This window comes from Myotis daubentonii, chromosome 12, assembly GCF_963259705.1.
Source record: "Myotis daubentonii chromosome 12, mMyoDau2.1, whole genome shotgun sequence".
NCBI classification, from domain to species: Eukaryota; Metazoa; Chordata; class Mammalia; order Chiroptera; family Vespertilionidae; genus Myotis; species Myotis daubentonii.
This window is the reverse complement of record NC_081851.1, coordinates 41,152,435-41,158,959: the sequence shown is the minus strand read 5'-3', so window position 1 is coordinate 41,158,959 and position 6,525 is coordinate 41,152,435.

The following is a 6,525-nucleotide window of genomic DNA, read 5'->3' as shown; positions in this document are numbered from 1 at the left end:
CAGAAATCTCCATGCATCTTGGAGAAGGAGCCCATGAGCTTGAGTATTGCAAATTGCAAAATATTACAGACCCCAAAGTTTGAAATATCTGTCTTTATCATTGATGTTTCTATCTTCTCTCTCTCTCTCTCTCTCTCTCTCTCTCTCTCTCTCTCTCTCTCTCTCTCTCTCTCTCCAATAAAAACATAATTTTTAAAAGATAAGAAAAGCCCAGCGAGTGTGGTTTGGTGGATTGAGCATTGTCCGATGCACCAAGAGACCAAGAGGTTGCTGGTTCGATTCCCTGTCAGAGCATATGCCCAGATTGTGGGTTCAATCCCCACTAGGGGGCGTACAGGAGGCAACCAATGGATTGATGTTTCTCTATCATGATGTTTCTATACTCTCTCTCTCTCTCTCTCTCTCTCCTTCTCTCTCGAAAAAAATCAATTTGAAATATCTGATAGTTTTAGCACTGATACTTAACTATTATCATTGAGATTATTTCTAGGAAGTAACTTCAATGTGTACAAAATCATATAGGGATAGGGATGGATGAAAATCTGCCTGGATGAGATAAAACCCATTGGAGTCACAGCAACAAGAAAAGAGGTGGGGGCATATCAAGAGCTCTCAGAGAATCTGATTAACAAAAGAACACACAACCTAATATACAGAAGGATAATTTTGAAATAAATGTGTAACTCCTGGTGAATCAAACCTCATACTTCAATATAAACTAACTGAGGAAAATAGGATGTTCCATCTCTGGACCTTAGTTGTATTTATTATTAAAGTAGAATCATGGTACTATTTTCAGGGAAAATTATAGCTACTTTTTCCTCTTGCCTCTGTGGAAAGGTAGAAACACAATGAGATAACATATGGAAGCATTTTTAACTCTTTGAAAGGACTATGCTATATAGACCTGAGATTCAAGTAACTGGAATTTTCCAAGGCCTTTGAAAGTAAGTAACAGTGTAAAACTTACAGATTAAAACTATATGTTATATATATACCATATTTATATATATAGACTCAAAAATTTTATGTGATTTTATGGCATATTTCGTTTTTTTCATTATGTTCAATTGGACTAATAAATGTAATGTTCTCTGTGCATATTCCAACAAAATGCCAGGAGGGGTGGAAGGCGAGAAAATTCCCTGCCAGGGGGAGAAAGGCTTTATTTTTCTCCCATTATGTTCTAAGTGGAAACCTCAATGGAATCTTTACATCTTAAATTCACTCCTCATAGAAACAGATGCACAGTGGCTGAGAAGCTTAAAGATATGACTGAGCTCTCTCCATGTTCAAAGCTGCACTTTGGAAGTCAGTCAAATCTTTTACTTTTTACAACACGGAACAGCAAATCTGCTGCTGTTTTCCAAAACAGAGCACAGTACGCCTCACAGACACAGATCCAATAAAATGCTTTATTTATTGGCTAAGCATTAACGGTGTCTCTTATTTCACTCCTGTGACCTTCTTTGGCAGTTAGTCACACATTCCAATTGAGTAGATGCCACAAAAATATCTCTTATGTATAAAGAAAGAGAAGAGCCTAATTGGCCATCGACCTCTCCCTTCTAGCTGCCCTGGTGTCACAATCCAGTGGCTTCTGATAGAAACTCTGGGCTGAGTAGTTCCTTGTTCCCCCCAGAATCCCCACTTCTTTGATCAAAACCTGGAAGGGGACCATCACCATCACCTCAATCAGTGCATCTCAACAAGTAGTGCACATGACACTGGGTGTTGTCCAGGGCAATGTTTACTACTGGGTTTGATTGTGTTGTTGGTAATCCTTACCGGAGGGTATCTTTTCCATTGCTTTTTCAGAGTGATTGGAAGAGAGGGAGGGGAGGGGAGAGACAGAGAGAGAAATATTGATGTGAGGTAGTGACAGCCACTAGTTGCCTCCCATAGGCAACCCTACCCAGGGTGAGGAGCGAACCCCGGTAGCACCCTTGGCTTGGAATCAAACCAGCAACCCTTCTGTGCAGGGGCCAATGTTCTAACCACTGAGATCACTGGCCAGGGCTACTAGGTTTATACTTATTTTTTACTAGTGTCTTCTGTTCATAGCAATGGTATTGCAATCCCATTTATGATCTATACTAATAATAGAGGAATCTGCAAATTGTCCAGGACTCCGTCACAGTAATGACCGAACAGCAGGCTGCGTGGGGCGACAAGGCCGCAGGGGGGTTAGTGAGGGATGACCAAATGAATGAACAGCAGGCTGCATGAGGCAACCAGGCCAGCAGGGGTGGGCAGTTGGGGGTGACCAGGCTGGCGGGGGGGGCAGTTGGGGGTGACCAGGTTGGCAGGGGGGGCAGTGAAGGGCAACCAGGCTGGCTGGGGGGGGGGTAGTTGGAGGCTACCAGGCAGGCAGGCAGGTGAGCAGTTAGGAGCCAGTGGTCCCGGATTGTGAGAGGGATGTCCAACTGCCAGTTTAGGCCCGATCCCAGGGGGACATCCTAAACCGGCAGTGGGACATCTCCCAAGGGGTCCCAGATTGAAGAGGGTGCAGGCTGGGATGAGGGGACTCCCCCCCGCCCAGTGCACGAATTTTGTGCACCTCTAGCCATGACATAAAACTCCCCTTTAAAATACATGTATTTATATTTTTAAAAGATGTAAAGAAAAGTATGCAAATAATAGCATGGGGAAGCAAAGATATGGCAATAATCATGAAAGTGGTTTGTGAATAGCTGAAGATGAAAAATATTGAGACAAAGAATGCCTAAGCAATTGTGGGGAAAGCATATCCCTCTCCCCTTTAGCTAGATCTTTATAACCATTACTAGGATCCAATGGGGACGTGCCTTCCCAGATGTTTGCATTTGATCTCTTTCCAGCACTAGCAGGGTAGGTAAGGTTTTTATCACACTACAGATGGGGAAACGGAGGACGTGAAGGCTCAGGTGAGTCACTGAAAGTCACACAGCTAACTAAGTGGTTCCAAATAAGGCTTTCTATTCCAAATAGAATACACTTTTCAGTTTAACACACAATTCATTTTAAAAGGTCAGGCGTCTGTCTGTTCCATGTATCCACGCCTTGGTTCTATTTTGTTCGTCAGTTTGTTTTGTTCCTTAGATTCCACATATAAGTGAGATCATATGGTATTTGTCTTTCTCTGACTGGCTTATTTCACTTAGCAAAATACTCTCCAGGTCCGGGAAAGGGGGTGAGGGTGGTCGACTGGATAAAAGAAGGTGGAGAGATTAGCCAAAGAACATATATGCATTGCCCATGGACATGGACAGCAGTGTGGTGAAGGCCGGGGTGTGGGGGTAGGGGTGAGGGCTGGGTGGCAGTGGGCAAAGGGGGGAGGAATGGGTCACATCTGTAGTAGTGTCAGCAATAAAAATAATAATGATAATTAATCAAAAGGTCATGGGACTTCAGAGTTAGGTATTGCCTTTGTATTGAATTTGTGCATTCACTCACTAAGCAATATTTCCATGCTTTTTTTCAACTGTACAACAGACATAACAGGAAAATTCCTTTTGAGTAATATAGGATCTGAATCCAACTGTACCAATTAGTTCACAATGGTGTTAGGAGGTTAACTGCCTGATGGTGATAAAACACTTTATTGATGGAAAATGCCATACTAAATCCCCCGAATTACCATTATGTGTATTTATATTCAAGGAAGTTATAGGTAAAAAAAATGAATATCATGCAGTTACTATGCTCCTGATCAGTCCTTGGAGAGATGATATTTAATCCTATCTGTCTGTCAAGCTTGGGGGATATCGGCATTTGTCAGCGAGGACGGATGGATCAGGTAGTCGATAGACATTTAGAAACAGGCAGGACATGCTGCCACTTGGTTGTTTTATAGGAAAGAAGGATTCTAATAAACCTTGGTTTGCCACTACATTTATTTAAAAAATAAATCATGATTTCTGAAAGCAGAATTTGTAGATTCAGTTGCAAATGTAGTCATCTGAATCCGGATGCTGAAACCCCAAATTCTACGACATCTTCAAATTAAAACGGTTCCTCGGAAATGTAAATATTTCCATATGAAAAGGTGTACAGTCAACTCCAACTCCAAGTATTGTGAACATATAGTTTCCAATATCAACAGCCAGTGCAATGCATTCAAGATCGCAGTGTGGAAAGCTGTGCTTTCTGATAGGCAAGAAGGCCATATATAACGATGTATTATATCCCCGCAATTTTCCAGTAAAAAGTTTCTCTAATAGGAAATTTGATTTAGCTGTTTTAAAAATTGGTTTATCGTATGAATTATATTTTCTCAAAGGGACGAAAACCCTGCTTGTGTTCACAGTATGCCTTTCCTTTGGCGAGACGGACGGTATCAATTCGATGAAAGATAGGCATGAGATCTGAAATAGAATTCTGAAGTGTAAAGAAATGTAACCTAAATTCAAAGGGAAAAGCTAGAGACCACTTACACCAGCATAATTATTTGAATCCCCCTCCAACCTTTCATGCTACAATTAGTGAGCATTTTCATTTTCCATATGCAATCACTTACTGTCCTTTCCCTGCTATTAGCGTTTCAAAAGCAAGGACATTTAAATGAAAAAAAAAAAAAAAACAACTTTTTTTTTTACGGCCTCTGTTAACTTGACACTGAGGATCCAATCCACTAAAATGGACAAAAGTGTCCTCTTGATACCGCCATTGTCCAATAGTACAGCTTCGCAGGAGGAAGACTCGGTGGGGAAGGGGTTAATGTGACTCCGAGTCTCCCTATGGTGTCCATGGAGAGCAAGGTGATCTTTCATGTAAAGAGTTACTTTTCAGACCTTTTGAACAAGGGCCCTCTTGTAGATAAAACTACCCAGAAAGCTCGTTTGTGAATATCTGCTCACTTTCCCACTTGCTTTAGTGGTATTTCAGTATCTTGCAAGTCCTTTCAAAACCCCAAATGATGAATTGTTGCATGGCATGCAAACAGCTCAGAACCTGCTAGCTTTGAGAAGCAACGGCGAACAACTTGCTTGTCTCCAAGTGTCCCAGTTCTGATTAGACAGAGGGAGAGCAAAAGGATTAAAAACTGCCTATAGCCCGGACTGGTGTAGCTCAGTAGTGGAGCATCGACCTATGAACCAGGAGGTCACAGTTTGATTCCCTGTCAGGGTACACGCCCAGGTTGTGGACTCGATCCCCAGTGGGGGGCATGCAAGAGGCAACTGATCAATGATTCTCTCCCATCATTGTTGTTTCTATCTCTTTCTTCCTCTCCCTTCCTCTCTGAAATCAATGAAAAACTATTTTTTAAAAACCTATAAAGAATTATAAGCTGCAGTCCTGGCTGGTGTGGCTCAGTTGCTTGAGCCTTGTCCCATGCACCAAAAGGTTGCTGGTTGGATTCCAGTCAGGGTACACACCTGGAGGCAGCCAATCAATGTTTCTCTTTCCCTCTCCCTTCCTTTCTCTAAAATCAATAAAAACATATTTTTTAAAAGAATTATAAATTGCAGAATACATGTGGTTCACTTATGTAAGGTTCATTTACTAAAGGGGGGTGAAGACTGACCCATTGGGTCCATAGATTTTACCCCCTGAGCAGGTACGATGGTTTATAGCTGGACTCCATAAAACTGTAGTGGGAGACACTTTTTTCCTAACTTCTCAAAGCACTTGGCAAACTCCTCAAAATGATTTCCTCTCACAAAGGAACAGACAGTTGTTAGCTGTTAAGCTGTCGAGCCCATCCCTACAAACTGAGGGTGAGTATCTCTGCCCAAGTAAAACATCTCCGTGGTCTGGACGTCAGTCAGAAGCAAAGAGGTGCCCAGAAGGCAGAGGCAAGCCAGGGTGTCTCCCAGCAGAAGAGAAAGAAGGAATTAAATCATTTTCTGCCACATTTTACCTCCATCCCCTAATACCGGAGTGAACCTGATTACACCCGGCTTCTGCCACAGCCGGGCAGACCTGAACATGTCTGTAATTCAGGTTGAATGAGCTTTCCTGGAGTTCACACGCATACCTCAGCTTTTTCAACCGCTCCTCCCCTCTCCCCTGCCACTCTCAAGACCACCAGCCCCCTCTTCCTGCTCTGCCTTGGGCCTCCCAGTGCTTGGAACAGGGTGGTAGTTGAAAATTAAAAGAGCCTACTTAATTTTGATGAAAGGCAAAGAAAAATTTATGGAGGGGGAAGGGGAGGAAGGGAGGAGGGATAACCTCTCTCTGCAAGACCAGTTTCACTGTTCATTATAACCAAATAATGGCAATTTAATTCAAAACATTTATTGAGCAGGCGGCGGAAACTAAGAAGCAGACAGCAAAAACCATCCAGAAGTGAGGAACGGAGAATAAAGCTATTGAGTCTTTGGATCCTGGCAGGATCACCTTGTAGAAGGGGAGAGGGGATGACCCAACCCAGAATCATGTGGTTTGTATAAAATGAATCTCCAAAGAAGGGAGAGAAACCAAACCTTCATCTAACATTCACCAAACTTACAAATGTGTCAGCCAGGAGGGAATAAGCGAGTCATATACACAGAAGTTTCAGGAAACTTCTGAATCGGACACCCTGTGGCTGGAACTGAACAT